Source organism: Sphaeramia orbicularis, chromosome 13, assembly GCF_902148855.1.
Source record: "Sphaeramia orbicularis chromosome 13, fSphaOr1.1, whole genome shotgun sequence".
In the NCBI taxonomy this organism is placed as follows: domain Eukaryota; kingdom Metazoa; phylum Chordata; class Actinopteri; order Kurtiformes; family Apogonidae; genus Sphaeramia; species Sphaeramia orbicularis.
The window spans coordinates 31,772,874-31,789,342 of record NC_043969.1 but is presented as its reverse complement, the minus strand read 5'-3'; positions in this window follow the sequence as shown (position 1 = coordinate 31,789,342).

The window sequence follows — 16,469 nt, the reverse complement described above, 5'->3', positions numbered from 1 at the left end:
GTTCTCGTTAGCACTAATCAGGGGCTTCCTGTACAGAGAGGAGCATGGGTTCACCTTCCCAAGTACCCCAGCAGCATGCACACATACGGACATACACATAGACACATGCATGTACACCCTCGGAAAACACACATTTGTACGCGCTCCTTCCCTCCCTCACTTCCTATCCATTCTCCTTGAGCACTGTAGGTCCATCCCTCTGGATCTGCGTTCCTGCGCCCTCACTCTGACCATGTATCCCGATTCCTCTATGTTTGTTTGGCTCCTCGTGCTCTGAAACTGGCCATAAAATGAGTTGGAAGGAACTGCAAGCGACTGAAAATGGAGCTTTTTCCACACTTGGGGTGACTTACCATATGCTACGAGTCACGTGAGACCACAGTGAAGAGTTCACTCTCCCTCAGAAAGGCACTTGTCCCAATGTGAACTCTGAGGGGTCATGAACTTCAGCTGGAGTGCAGAGGAACTGGCATTCAGGGTGGAGATCGACAAAAGACAAAGTTAGTTGGCATAAAGGTGGCGCGGTTGACATCCTGGAATGTGCAGCACAATGACGCACTCGTGAACGGTAAATCATCTGCTGACATTGGCATATTGGAGGAAAAAAAGCACCAAAGCCTGACAGGAATCAAGTCATCTGCATGTGTGCAAAGTGTGTAATACCATCTGTGACCGTTTAGCAGCTCGGAGCCTGTGTGGCCATGATGGCATGTGGAATCTCTGGGCAATATGTTGACCACAGAAACAATAGAAATGAGATTCCACAATGAAAATGTCATAAGTACCCTCGCCCCTTTTCCTCTCCCTCCTCCCATCTCTTCCTTTCCTTTCTCCTGACTTTAAAAGAGCCCCAGGGTAAGATAAATTAATGTATTTAAGATGTGGAAATCAGATATTGAAATCTTTGCCCTCACCATCCTCCCCCCTTCTTCCCCTGCTTCTCCCAGAACCCCATCTCCTTTACTCCCCTTCTCCCTGCACTGCTGCTCCCTTTAATAGAGTTTAATAGTGCACAGGGAGACAGTGTGATAGATAGACTGAGAGAAACTGAGGAGATTCAGGCTTTTTTTTTTTTTCACAATCCGCACTTTTTGTCAAATCTTTTTTTTTTTCTTTTACTGTGCCCTGGGCTTTGCAATTGATAGCCTCCTCAAAAACAGCAACTCCCCCTCCTGCCCCTCTGCACACCTTCCCACCCCACTGAACCCTGGCCAGCCACAGCTGCCTGACCAGATGTGAAAGAGAAAGAAAGGAGGTAGAAGGAGAGATGGAGGACAGGGAGAGGCCACCTCCTGCGGGGAATGAGGATTGAAACACTGAGAGTGGAGAATGAAGGGATGAAGAAAAGCAGAGGGAGGAAAACCTATAGAGAGGAGATGAGATAAGGAAAAATTAATAACTCACATATATTGCATATATTAGAAGTCTTTAGCTGGCTTTAAATCTAGTATGTGGCCGTACCATCAGAGACCACCTACTCAGATCTCATCGTGCCAAGTGTGATCGGTCTTACCAAGTATGGGAGAGTTCATTATTTCTCAAACTTCGCACATCCTGTGCCACCAAAATCATTAGTCGAGCCCAAGACCTTTCAAAAAGCTGACAGAATAGATCAGTCTTGAATATTTTGCGGCTCTGTTGGCCAGTTAGTGGAGTCTGCATGTATCCAGGTTTCTCCATGGGCAGAGCTGATTTATGTAGCAGCTCAGCACTCTAAGCCCTGAGTCCGCACTCACACCGTACTCTTGGGGGCTGTCTGATTAGAGATGGGGGAGAGAAACCATGCACTCGCACACCCCACCATTTGGTTCTGATTACACACATGTACATCACACACCCAGAAAACACACACGCTCTTCCTCACACATGTCCACACACACACACACACACACACACACACATACAAAGATGCGGATGAACTACAGCCTTTAACATTTAATACAATTTCTCTTGTACCTGCATATTGTAAAAAGTGGTAATTAATACATCACTTGCAGCGTGGGATAAATGGTTCATGATGAGGAAGTGTCAAGAGTATTTTTAAAAATTCAAATAACATTCATTATGCACGTCGAAGAGTTTCCTGTGTTCTAAAATAGTGTTGTTCTTGTGCTAAGTCTTCTATGAGCATCCTGATTTTCTGCATTCCACATGTTCAAATCCACTTTGATCTTTTCTTACAACTAGTTTTCTGTCCAGTAAAAGCAATAAAGCGCAATAAAAAAGAAGAGAAGAAGAAGTTTTATTATCCTATTTATTTTTTCTTGCCCTTCCTGAGATGGATAAACAAAATAAATCAACTGCTTGCACTTCACTGAGAAAGGTGTCATCAGTCTCTTGTTGTCAGACCACATCCCATTTTCTTAAAAACCTGGTATAGGATGGTACCCCATGCTGTTTAACACAAGTGTTAATATGAGAGGACTGTAAACACTCGGCTGTAATCACAGACCGCAGCATGTGGTTGCTTTGACCGCAATGAGATGGGGGGATACATGTGTTTGAGGTAGAAATGGAAGAGTTTGAGCAAGGCTGATTTCCATCCCAGAATGTCGATTTTTTCAGCTGATCAATGTATATGTTGAATCGAGGAAGGGTGTGTGCTCTCTGCTGGAGTGTATTCTGGGTCAGTGTATCTTTTGGTAATTGGATTTTCTTTTCAGAAACAAAAGAAAAACTAGTGGTTAATTGATTTTCATTTTAAACTAGAAGAATTAAAATTTAATGTTAACATGTTTTTCTTTTTCAGCGTCAAAACAGATGAACCAGATTTAAAAAAATGGCTTGATTTTTGTTATTTCTCTCTCTAATAACAAAAAAGAAAGTTACTACCTAACAGAAATAGAAAAATGGATCAAAAACGCCCGTTTTTTTTTTTTTTATTATTTTCTGAGACCAGAAAGAGTACTAATGCCTAGGTCACAAAGATTCTTACAAACGATTGGTTTGTACGAATCTTCCACTTCATACATAATCTGGAGTTCGTAGACAGTCATGGAGGTCATGTCTACGATGTCCAGATTTTGTTTTTAAATTTGGTTAATCTATTTTGACACTGAAAAAGAAAAACGAAGCCTTGAAATTCTATTTTAATTCTTCTATTTTGAAAAGAAAATCAATTAACCACTAGTTTTTCTTTTGTTTCTGAAAAGAAAATCCAGTTACCAAAAGATACACTGACCATTCTGGACCATCACCAATCTGGATCATTGATTCTTGTGAATATTAAAAAAAAATACATGCCCACCTGTTACTCTGTCCCTCCTTAATGGATTCTAGATGCACTTGTTTGTGATGTTTCCTGTTCAGGGTCGTCACCTTATTGCCAACATCTCAGACGGTCGCCCACATTCTTCCGGTCTTCACTCCCACCCTGACACCTGACTTCGGGTGACATCAGGCTTTAGCAATGGACGGAAACACGTTAAACACGTACCTTCTCAGTGCTGTGCCCCTCACCGGGTCAGGAGCTCTGATGGGTAAACCAGATGCACACAGAGACAAACACACCCATACATAGACACAAATTATGCCCATATGCACTGAGGTTCAAACAACATTTAGGAAGATATATTTGATACATATAGAGTAAAATAAACTCTATAAAGATGTTTTATGGTTGTATGTAATAACAAAGCACCTGTTTAGGGAGACGTCCCTCATTTCTGGCTCCTTTGAGCATGTTGAAGTGTGGAAACAACAATGAGGCAGACAGAAATGGATGAGGACTCTGTAAGGGACGTAGTGGAGACTGGACACGCTTTCTCTCTGAGGGGGTGTCGCTGTCTGACAGGAAGTGTAAGTCAGTGTGTGTGTTGCTGTGTGTGTGTGTGTGTGTGTGTGGCCAGGTCCCCACCAGCAGGTCAGGGTTGTACAGCTAGCAGGAAATGACCCAAAACATGCATGCTCTGCACATGAAGATTTAACCCCATGTGTACCGATGTCATCTGTTCATGTGAGGTTCTTGCCTGGATGATAGTTGTCATAATTTTGAGTTTTGTTGAATTCAGTGATTTGTATTTGTCAGTGAAAACTGCACTTCAATCATGTTTTTTTTTTTTTATTCAGAGATTTAATGTGCAGTAGCTGTATCAATCTGCTGGTGAAACATGATTTTTTAAAAGCCAAATATTTACATTAGTCATCATTAAACTATGCATCATGACGTAATTTTGGAAAAGGATGAAGTAACTGAAAACTGTATACGTGAGCATCCAAATACACGTAAGAATATTTGGAATATTTGAGCGGAGGTGCTCTAAATTTAGCTTCCCCTTGACTTTCCCTCACCCCCTCCCTACACTTGTGGCTTCCAGGCCGAAACAATGGACCCCCTATGCCTCCCCATCCCACCCTCCACCCACCACACACACCACACACACCACACTCCCTGTGCCATTATTGGATGTGCTGCCTCTCCCTTAGGTGTGCGTGCGTGTGCATGTGTGTGTTTGTGTGTATGTGTGTGTGTCTGTGCAGAGTCCATCTGGCCTCTGGAGTCCTATAAGGAAGACAGAATGTTTAGCAGCTCCTGTACTCACTTTGCAATGTCGTTTCTGTCGTGATAGGGACACTCTGCCTCAGTGGACAGGAAGTGACTCTCAGACGGGGGGGTGGGGGGGGGGGGGCTGTGACTGACGTTATGGGGGCAGAAATACGCCATTACAATCATGAGTATGACATTTGTAGACAGGATGTCACTGCCTGTCAGCAGACACGTTTGCTTCAGTCTTGTCCAACTCTGTCTGACCTATTAAGTCACTGAGTTATGTAAGCAGAGTTCTGAGTATCAGAAAACACCATGCGTCACTTAAGTGTGCCTATCTGTGCGTCCATCCTGCTGCCACACTGTAAGGGCACGGTTGTCTACAGTAGCACACAAACAGGAGTTGATGGGGTGATCTAGGTTCATCCTGTTTTCATGTGCGTCTGCAACCTTGAAACATGTCATTTTCCTGAAGTGTCTTGGTAAAAACGGACATTTGTTATCATCAGATAGTTTGTGAGGAAACCTCACTGGCAGCTCATTAGTCTCCTCATTTCTCTATTATTTTCTTCTGAGGTAGCTCTGAGAGATTTCTCATTGCATTTGTCAGGCAGCTTTGGAAATAATTATTGGACGACTGTGACAACGTAGAGAAAAGTCAACATTAGACATAAATATGAATTGCAAAGACATCAAGAAGACAAATATCTGGCAAAAATTTGAAATGTTTGCTTTACAAATGTAATAGAAAAATAAGTTGTGTTTCAAATAATGACAGCAGAAAGTTTTCTCCATAACAAGTAACATATGAATTAAAAACATCTGATCTGGTAAAAACATTCCAGAGATAAATAATATTATAAAAAGCAAACATTAAAAGGCCATGTTGAAGGGATGCTACAGTATGTTGAATTTCTACAGAAAATCATGAATTATTTCAAAGCTATATTGCTTGTCTCATTATTGAACGTACAGGATGTTTACTCTAAGTGAAGGATGTCATGTTTTTTACAGGTGCTATATGTAGGATGTACTATGCATTAAAAAATAGCATAATAAAATCACAGAATCACTTCATGTCACTATTCAACTCTCCTTATGTGGTCAGGACAGTTCATGTAAAGCTGGGGGGCTGTAATGGCATTGGATTTTAAACAGGGTCCCACTTGAAAATCAAAGATCACATACTGGCCCATGAGTGATTAGTAAAATCAGTTCTAGAGAAGCCAAGCTGCTGCCATAACAATTTGGTATTTCTAGCAGGACTTATAGTGAGACTCTGATTGTTAAAGACCATTTAAAGGTGTCCACTTATTTCTGACCACCCTCAAAACTCTTCCCAACATTCCCACTCTCCTCTTATATTCTGCAGTCACTTCCTTTCTCTCCATGTTCTGCTCTCATTGTACAAATGTGTGCATGTGTGTGTTTAAAACATGTGTGTCAGTGTCCATCTCTCCGTGGCAGCATTCCAGTAAAGCCGAGCCAGTGAGGGGTCTCTGTCTCACATCCCTCTTCAATCAAACACAAACACACACGTCCGGCCAGCCTGGCCCACGCTATCTTTCCCTGCCTCCTAGTGCCAGATGCACACACCCTGTGCTCTCCCTCTTTTGCTTTCTCCTCCTCTTCCAACATTCCTCCTCAGCCTCCTCTCTTTTCTCTGCTTGCTTTTCCTTCTCCTCCCCCTCCTCTGGTTCAGCACCCCTTGTGCATCACATTGTCTCCCGGCTCTTCATCTTTCTCCACTTCCTGTGTCCTGCTCCTTGTGCCCCCTACACCCCCTCCTCCTTCCTACCCCGCTTCTCTGGGTTTTTCTCTCTCTCCTCGCGACGTGACTTTTAGCACAGACAGTGGGGCTGCTGCCAATAAACTGGGGCAGAACTGACTGAAGATGTGCACTCTCTCCCAGTGGTGTCCATGTACACAACTTCGCTGTGACATACGACATCAGACGCCGCAACACGGAGTGAGAACCGTTTCACATCACTTCAGAAATACTGTATTTTTCACTGCTATCCAAAGTATAGACACATAAAAATAAAAAAATCTGCACAAATATGTGATGCAGCTCAAAAATTGCTGGTGATTTCATACTTTGCCTAAGTGACCACTGATTGGATTTGTCTAATTGTACATTTCGCAGATGTGCTGTGACACAGTGATGGAAAAAATACTGAGAACCTTTGTTTAAAAGCAGTAGCTGAGAGTGGGTTTCAGTCAGAGCTGGTAGTAACACACTGCCCCCCCCCCCCCCCCCAACACACACTCACTCAATGCATACACTTCTGCAGGAACAGGAAACGCAATAACATACAACATACAGACTACAGCATAAACATTAACCAGACAGCTGGTCAACAATATGAAAGAACACACACTCACACACACACACACACACACACACACCACTGCACTGCACACTGTGAGAGCCACTGCAGCATCACCATTGATGACAGAACAATCAGACTGCGTGCATGCAACACCACATTTTTTCCTGGCTCAAAATTAGGCGTAGGTGGTACCGTCTTCATTATGTGCATTATGTGGTTTTACAAAAATGTGTTTTAGAAGTTCTAATAATTATGTAACTGAAGACAGAATATACAGTACTGTGAAGAAGTCTTAGGCCACCATTAACCCACAAAGACCCAGTGCTATTTTTTTGGCAGGTCCTAAATTAATTTTCCTCTCTATTTTAACCATTTTTAAGTGATTTATCCTTATATTATTATAATGTTATCCTCTGTATTTTTCTGTGTAAATTATGTATTTTCTTATATTTAATTCACTGATCATGTAGATGTTCATGAAAACTCAGATTAAAGTTGAGGGTTATTGAATCAGAAACAGAAAAAAAATGAAGAAAAAGTAACTTTTTCAGCAAATATATCAGTAACTCAGTGTAAAAAAAAAAAAAAAAAAAAAGTGTCGATCCACTGTCATTGATGGATGGATGGATTTTATTGGTGAATCAATGTTGTAGAAAATGAAAGTGTTTCCACGGCAACTATGAAGCTTCTGAACGTCCAAATGGGTCGTATCTGATTGTAATTTACAGCTGAGAAATTGCATTTTACTTCAATTATTTACGTGTATTGATAAGATTAGTGGATAAACAGGTATTAAACAGTTTAGATCAGTAGATGGTTTTGGTCACAGGTGACTGGTTGGGTCTTTATGGGTTAATATAGTTGTTTTAGCAAAGTTAGAAGGAACATTTGTATCATAAGCCTCATAGCATAATTGCCTAAGTCATACTTTTGGCCAAATTGTAATAACTTCATAAAATGAAGCAGCAGTGTTTGGAAAGTAACGTTATGCAGATATCACAATTTGGCCCAAAATATGTCTTTGATAATTATGCTATAAGGCTAATGATATGCACTTGTCAGTCTCAGTATTAAGATACAGCCTGGATGTTCAGGAAATAAGTTAAACACTAGATACAACAAAATCAGCTTCTACAAACCAAAGGGTCAAGTATTTAGTGTGACCTCTCTTTATACTTAGCATTTCTTGAACGCTTTAGTTCTGACAATATAAAACTGCATACATTTTCTTTTACACTAGGTTTCATCCAACACTTGTCCAATACTTCTTACAGTTTTAGCTGCACTAAATTCTGGCTTTAGTCTGTACAATCCATTCAGCTCAAAGTTAAAATGCCTCCACTCCACACCACTAATGTACGATTTCTATTTGGTAAAACATTACAATGCCCCCACATTGGTGCAGCACTGCAATGGCATTTACAAACAACAGAAATCCACCAAGTGAAGTACTTGTTAGAAAGTAAAGTTTTTACAAGGATCCCATCAGGAGCTGGAGGTGGCCACCTATGCAGAGTTCTTGGTTGTTGTCAAAGTTTTTTGTTTTTTTAAATTTATTTTATTATTTTATTTTCACATTGTAAAAAAACTTACGCATAATACATGTTGGTTAAAAATTGTGATGGATGGTTACCAAAAACCCTCAAGGGGCTTAACAAGTGGCAGCCTCCAGATTTCAAAGATTATTTACAACTGCAATTAAAAATATTGAAAAAATATTTGCAAGCTGCACAAAAGTATATTTTCAACAAATAAAATTCCACGATACACCAAGCATATAACTGTATCCCATGTGGAAAATTTCAGTAACTCAGGAGCAGAGTTTTCAGAGCTTTTTTAAACTGAATTTGAGGAAGCTCCATAAGAAGAGTAGTTGGAGAAGAAGAGAAGTTCAACTGGATTGGCTATGTCCCTGAAAATGTTCTATCTCTCATCTCTCATGATGAAGTTTTCAAGAACAAAACCAGTCCAGTTGAACTTCAGAAATAACTATAGGTTATTGATGACGTGGACAGAGACACTTATGTAGAAAAAACCTGCACAGTACCTGAACATAATAAGTGCTGCATTTCAGGGCCAAGAAACATCACTCAGCTGATGTTTGATGGCTGCTTTGGTGGAGCTGTTCAGGCAGACTAAACCACAGATTTTTTATGGTCAGCAAAAGGTAGTTCTACTGTGTTGCCTGTTATCCAGAAAAGAATAGAATCTTTATTTTGTCAATAGTAGTTTGTCACACACATAAACATAATCTCTGCTGAAATCTTGCTCCATTGTGTCAGGTAGTGCTGCAAAGTCAGAAATGCCCATTTCTTCTACACTACCTCTCTTTAGATCCATTTATTTTATTGAATTTCTCTGCAGAATTTATTAGGTTCTACTCCATAAATGTCATTGCCTGTACTGTATCCAATGGTACAATAAATCTATCATTAAAGGTGGGGTCTGAGATGTTTTCTGGGAGCATTTTTTACTATATTCCTTAAAATCCCCTTCAAACCCCGATTACAACTAATTAATTAAATGCTCTAACACAAAAATTTATAAAATTAGTCACCTGTGGAACGGACAGGACGAAAACACCATCCAATCATTTTGAGCGCCCACTTGAAATGATTGAATGGTGATATGTCTATCAAACTCAACTGCCATTCCCCCCTCCCCCCTTCCCCCCTCTGCACGTACCCTTCTTCAAGCATGAATCGTGCGTTCCCAGAGGCTGGAAGTGCTTGTACAGGAAGTGAAGTCAGAACCTGGCTATATTAGTTATATTAGGATGGAAAGTTCACTGGCAAACTGTTTTGTCACTAACATAAATCACTAGGAAATGTAACGTTAGTCAGATAGGTATGAACTGGGGCTGTTCTGGAAGAGTGGGGGTGTTGGAGGAGACTGAATGAGGTATGCATGGATACGCGAGCCGGAGCCTCAGCCGGGGCCGGGGCCGGAGTCAGAGCCTGAGGCGGGGCTGTATGGGACCAGAGCCGGGGACGGAGCCTCAGGCGGGGTCGAAGCCGGAGCTGAGGCTGTAGTCGGAGCCTCAGCCGGTGTCGGAGATGGGGCCGGGGCCGGGGCCGGGGCCGGGGCCGGGGCCGGGGCCGGGGCCGGGGCCGGGGCCGGGGCCGGGGCCGGGGCCGGGGCCGGGCCGGGGCCGGAGCAGAGCCTCAGCCAGCAAATTGTTTCTGTGCAGCGCTCGTGAACCCTCGGGAACAAGCATTGCGCGTACCTGTACTCTGGAGGCGTGGCTTCGGAGGGACGTCTGAAGAAAGGGGTTTGGACTTTTGAATTGAGTATTTTCAAAATGTAGCTGCTTGAACCGTTTTTCTAAGGTCTCATACCCCACTTTTAAGGAATATGACATGCTTTTTTCGTGAAGTATATAAACAATATTTAACTTTTATTCTTACATACCCTATTAAAAGAGAAATTCAGGTTCTCAGGAAAATCATTGCTTAGCAATTAATTGTTAATTGATCGATAAGGTCAACCAACTAATGAATAATGGATTAATCGATAATTTACATCCCTATAATCCAATCATCTGTGCTCTGAGAGAGGTGCTATATAAAACCTCTGCTTTCCTTAGTAAAACCCAGCTTGAGTGTAGGTGTTCCTATCATGATTGTCTTTTTTATCCCCAAAAGAGATGTTTGAGGTAGATCTATGATGGCATCTGCAGTGACTGTGAAAGCAGTGACCATGACGTAGCTCTCATCCCACCAAAGCTTCAAGCTCGTAGTGGATGACAACATCAGTAGCTATATTTGTCTGCGAGATGAAAGGAATAAAAGGTCCTTTTTATTCCGTCTGCTTCTCTACAGTGACAGTGTGCAGCTCTAGATACTGTTGGCTTCGAAGTCTGCTATCACCGAAACCAAAATCACACCACCAGTTCCAACCACAATACAGACTCCAGCACAAACTCCAAATGAATCTTATGTATTGAACTTTAAAGTACAGAGCTCGAGTAAAAATATTTACTTTAGTTACATTTACTTTACATCATTCATTTTTGTTTTACACGCTGAGTTCTTTCGCTCCACTTACTGTAACCCCACTAAAAATATTTATAGATTTTAGGGGTATTGTGCTCATGACTCAGCTGAGCAGCACGTTTTCATGTGATCGTGGGAATGAAAGATGACCCTGACAACAGCAAGAAAGATAGAAGAGGGTAGACAAGCTACAGCTGGCACAGGAAGTGAGGATGATGCCAGTAAAGAGCCTGAGAGCAATCAGCAGAGCGTTCTCACAGGAGACACCAGAACTCAGTCCACATATACACGTGGCAAACTGAAGCCTGGTTGTCCAGACATGTTGTGTGTCAGCCTGTGTGTGTATTTGCAAGTCTTATCAGAAGGTTAGAGATGGAGACCGAAGACGTCGGATGATCCCTCTCTTTGTGTTTATACTCAATCTAAACAGCAGACCAGCCACTGAGACTAATGGGGTTCTAATCTACAGCTGGATGACACACACATGTTGTCCTCTGAGTTTCCCAAACAGACTTTTCAGTGCCACATGTGCATTTACTACAATGCAGTCAAATGCTTGAAATAATGTGCTTTTTTAAATTCAATTTTTGTAATGCAGTTAAAGTGACTGGAAATTACATCTACTTTTTGTATTTTTATGTAATTTACATTGTAGTCTTTTGGCATGTACTTTTTTCCTGAGTGCGTTCCTGTTCTTTCACCCACATGGGAAGCAATTTAGGGCCTGATTTCTTGCTCAAGGACACTTTAACATGTTGGCACAGGGAGCCCACAATCAAATCAGCAACTCACTCCCCTGCCTGACCTACTGCTGCCCCGGTTTATTTAGTTATTGTTAACAGAGTGCAGTTTACACACATACACATTTAGGTGTACATAGGAGACACAAACACAAAAAGAGAAACGCACATCGTAAAACAGCACTATCGTTGTTTTCACCTTAAATTGCACCTATCCACACACACTCACAAAGTGAAAGTGATGAAGTACTTTAAAATTTATTACCCTTGTCAAACTGAACAGAACACTAACTAATGGATTGCTTTTAAGTACGTAACTCCACACTGAGAAGGTAATGGACACCCTGTTCTTAACAGCTCAGTGACTTTCTCTATTTAGCGACACAAGGAAATACACACGACACTGACACACACCCACATATGTGCCATGCATGCTCAGTGTTTGCCTAAGAGAGCAACACTAAACACAATAGCGTCAAAGTTTGAACAACAGATCCGGTACTCTCACCTTCACACATTTTGTCTTTCATGAAGCACACTACACTGCCAGCACTTTCGAATGAAGTCACTCCCATTAAAGTAAAGGTCACACATCATCCATAGGCCTAACACAAAGCATGTATATGTGTGTGTGTGTGTGTGTGTGTGTTTCACAATAACACAGACTTTCACTAGATCACCTTCTGAACTGCAATTGTTTGCATGCCAGCTCATTAGTTTGTCAAACTTTTTTCCCTCCAGGCCTGCAGTATAAAGGCCGTCTTTACGTTTCCCGTAATAGATAAAGATCTCATTATTACCTCTATGTTTGGGCTGCCTGTATTTATGTGTATGTGTGTCACCCAGCCAGGCTGGCCGTCAGCCCCTCTCCCCCAAGGCCAGGCAACTTTGTCCAGGCTTGTCTGGCCGTTGCACTCCTCTGTACTATGCAAAATTTATGACGTAAAGTCCCTGTTTGGTTTACTGTGTGTGCTTCTCCCTGTTGCTTCCAGCATCAGTAAATGACTAATTCATGAACTTCTTATACCAGTTCCTATTATAGCACTGTGGGCTGGTATGAAACACCACCTTTATGGAAAGTTTAACTCAAACTTGAAATGATTTATGACGCTGTTACTCAAACAGTTTTGCTGCTTTAACTTTTTATTTTGTTACGTATCTTTAATCTTATTTACATGTTGTTTGCCTTCTACTGTATGTGCAACAGCAGAATAAGAGAATGCATCATGTGAGCTGAGAGAAACAGGATGGGTGGATTTGCAGGGCAGGTGCCCACATGTTTGTCAATCTGCAAGCAGGAAATTGCACTGGCATAGACACACAAGCGCATGCATTGCCCACAATATACACCCAATTTGTCACCTAGTCCCTCTCGGCAACTGAAGCAACACTTCCTCCTCATACTTTTCTTGACCCTGAAATGTTTCTCATACTGTCTTCAGCTCTCTTGAAACTTGATTTCATCTCTATGACACAGCCAAACCACGAGCACCATGTTAATCCTCCTAATCGTTCATAAACCGCATATTAAGTCTCTATGTTTAAACCTTACTGTTCACAACACTTTCCCTAGACTATTATTACCAAATAAAAATTATACAGTCAAATAGCATATACCCTCTGATGTTTTGGCAGTCAGTGAAAGAAGACTCTAACTTCACTTCACCTCAAAGTCATACTATTTTACTTTTTAACAGTGGCCACTCTGGCCACAAGTGGCAATTGCAGGACAGAGACACATTGTACTTCCCATCATTTCTTAATATTGAGTCAGTGACTTTAAAAACGCCCTTGTTTCTTGCCTTAAATCTACTTGTATGTGCACAGAAAAGTCTAACTGTGTATCTTCATCTATACAACACTGTGTCTAAGTTCATGAGCGGATACCACCACTGATCAGAGACATATAGCAGTAAAAAGTATGGGGCAAGAACTGATGTGTGTAGCTTAGTTCACTGGTAAAGGGAAGTTTTGTAAATATTATCTGAAAATAAACCATTTAAAGGAAGGAAATAGTATTCACTATCTCGTACAGTTTGACATTGAGTTTAAGTTTAACCGATTCAATCATTTTGAGTTGACATGAGAGCTGGTGTAGCAATTAACTTACAATTTATCATGTCTTCAAGAGTGTCTGTTTCTACAATTCCTGCCTGTACCAACCTGCATAGCTGTCTCACTCTTACCCATGTTTGTCTTCACCTTGGTTGCTGATGTTCTATTCTTTGTCATGCCTTCATAGTTCTAATTCACTCGGATCATCATGTCCATGAGCCGCTTTTATAAATGTCTTTATCTTCACGCAAGCCAGCCGACCTTAGTGTACACAGCAGCTGAGTTAGGTTGAGTATCAGAGCAAAAGAGTAACTCTGACACATTACTTAACTGTATGCATACCAGGCTGTACAGCTCAGCTGCATTATATCTCCACGTTTTTCAACTTGTCAAAAGCAGAACCAGCCATAACACCAGAGTATCACCAGGGAGTAGGGTTGGGAAACAAATTCACAGAAAGGAGGAGAAGGAGAGTACCATATGTGGGTGAGAAACATGTTCTCATACAAGCTGTTTTTCTTTTGTTTCAGCTGCGCAGCCCCACCTTAATGAGGACAGGGAGCAAGGGAGCGCACTGGACAGAGGAGGAGAGGGGAGAGGTAGATGGGAATTCATTGAAGAATTGGGCATAATGTGCTCTGGGCAGTCCCTGACCCAGCTGTTTTCCATTCAGTGGGAGTCCAAGCGGTGAAATGTAACAGGGGTGGGATAGACAGGCAAAGAGAGAAGTGAGGAGGAGGAAGGAGGGAGGCTTAAAACACGGCATGAGACGCAACATGTAAAGGTCAACATGAAGGCCATTGGAGTGTAATGGTGTCTCTGCCTTTAAACTTTTTTTCCACCTGATTACTCTTTCTAAACAGAGCTTTTCCCTTGCAGCTTTTGCACCCGAACAGATTCTCCTAGTACAGATTTGTATTATTTTCAAATGCCTGTCAGTTTCTATCTTCGTAACCTCTATCTTTGTTGGCTTCACATCAGTTCCTTCCTCTCATGGCATAAGAGAGTCAGACTATTTTTTTGTGTAACTATTATAGCTAAACTGCTTTGCTATTTGACCAAATATGCAGTACTCTGTCATGTGTGGTAACATTAATCCATGACTCAATTCATAAAGTTTCCACAAGTTCAGTAGGTCAGGGAATGCACAATAGTCCATTTATATGTCTCTCCACATTGAAGAGGATTTACTCTTACACAACTAATAACATACTGTGATCATTTCCTTGCTTGTTTTAGGTGTTGTGATATTTTACAAAATACTCCAATAAAAGATAGTTTTACTGTACATTATCATTTTCTCATTTCCATTTCCTGTTCTATTGTAGCATTAAAGTACACACAGGTCTAATGTTTCTTAAATCATTTGGTAGAAGCAAATATTGTGTGTGACAGAGGATGGTAAAGAACCGATAACAGAGAAGCAGGAAATTTAGGCAGCTCGTCCTATCTCATCTTAGTTCTTGAGTTTTTGTTGATTAAGCAAAACCATGTTTTAATGACAAAAGGTGACTGAAATGTCCTTAAAAGGTTAAAGGTTGTGGGTTTTTACTGTTCACCTACAATGTCTGAAATGTGAATCACAGCTTTGTTTTCAAGATGATGACAACACTGAAAATAGCACGATTCTCAGACATTTTGACTGATTCCTGGAATTAAAAAAAACAAAAAACAGGTAGTCTGAATAAACTGATTCAAAAGTATGCGGAGAAGAAAAAGTGCAAGAATGAGGAAAAACTGCATCATGCTGGAATTGCCCTTTAATAGTATAGATAGATAGACATCCAATTTCGCAATCAAATACACACACACACACATCTCTTCCTTTAGAGCTGACTCACTGCAGTGTGTGTGTTTGTGCGTAGTTGTTACACGTTGGTCCCCCACAGTTAAAACCTACACCTTTGCCCTTCTCATGTCCCATCTACATCTAAAGCACCAGGTTGCACAAACATCCAGTTCACTGGAAACTGGCCTCATCTATTCATGTTATGCCTGATAATTCCTGTTCAGGATGAAAAAGGTCTGGAGCTTTTCCCAGTATACATCGCTCACATCCGGAAATTGCCCCATCCCGAAGTTAACACAAACAGACGGACAATCGCTCGCACTTGTATCCACACCTGTATGCATTTTTATCCGGTGCTGATGTTTTGTCAGAGGAAAACTTGATAAACACATATAAAGGAGCAGTAAACACCCAGCAGAAAAGAATTTGTTCCGTTAGAAATGGGACTTGAGGCTTGGAGGATTAAGGAGGTGACTAAGATATGGTATCTAATCTGTGTCACTGCTTGAAATCAACCGGGCACCTCTTGGCTGACACCAGACACCTCAGACCTTTGCCATTTAATGTTTGATGTCACAGTGGGGGCTGGGTGGAGTTGAGTTTGCTGTCAAAAGTCTCCTGGTTTCGCAGTATGAGCCGAGGACACTGAATAACAGATATCAGATGCAAATCCCCGTTTAACAGTTGTACTTTCCGTTCCTATTTTGGCCATCATCATTATCAGTTATGATTACGTTTTTCCTAGGAATGCCACTTTTTTTTTCTGAGTGGATTAAAAGCCAGCAACAGGTGAAATGATTCCCATTTCATTTGGATGCACTCACTTTTACCTGAAAATGATCTGGCTAGAGTTGCATGTTTATAATCATCCCACTTTATTTTCTATCCAGTCTGACTTTGATGTTAGCCACGTTCCCGGAATTTAGTATTAAATTAGTGAGTACAATTAAGGTTGAGGTTGCTTTATTTTGTCCCAGGAGAAAATTGTCGTGGATTAAGGGAACTGATGCAACAAACTAGACATTCCCAGATGTTACAATAAAATGTATTATATACACTTTAAAAGCAATA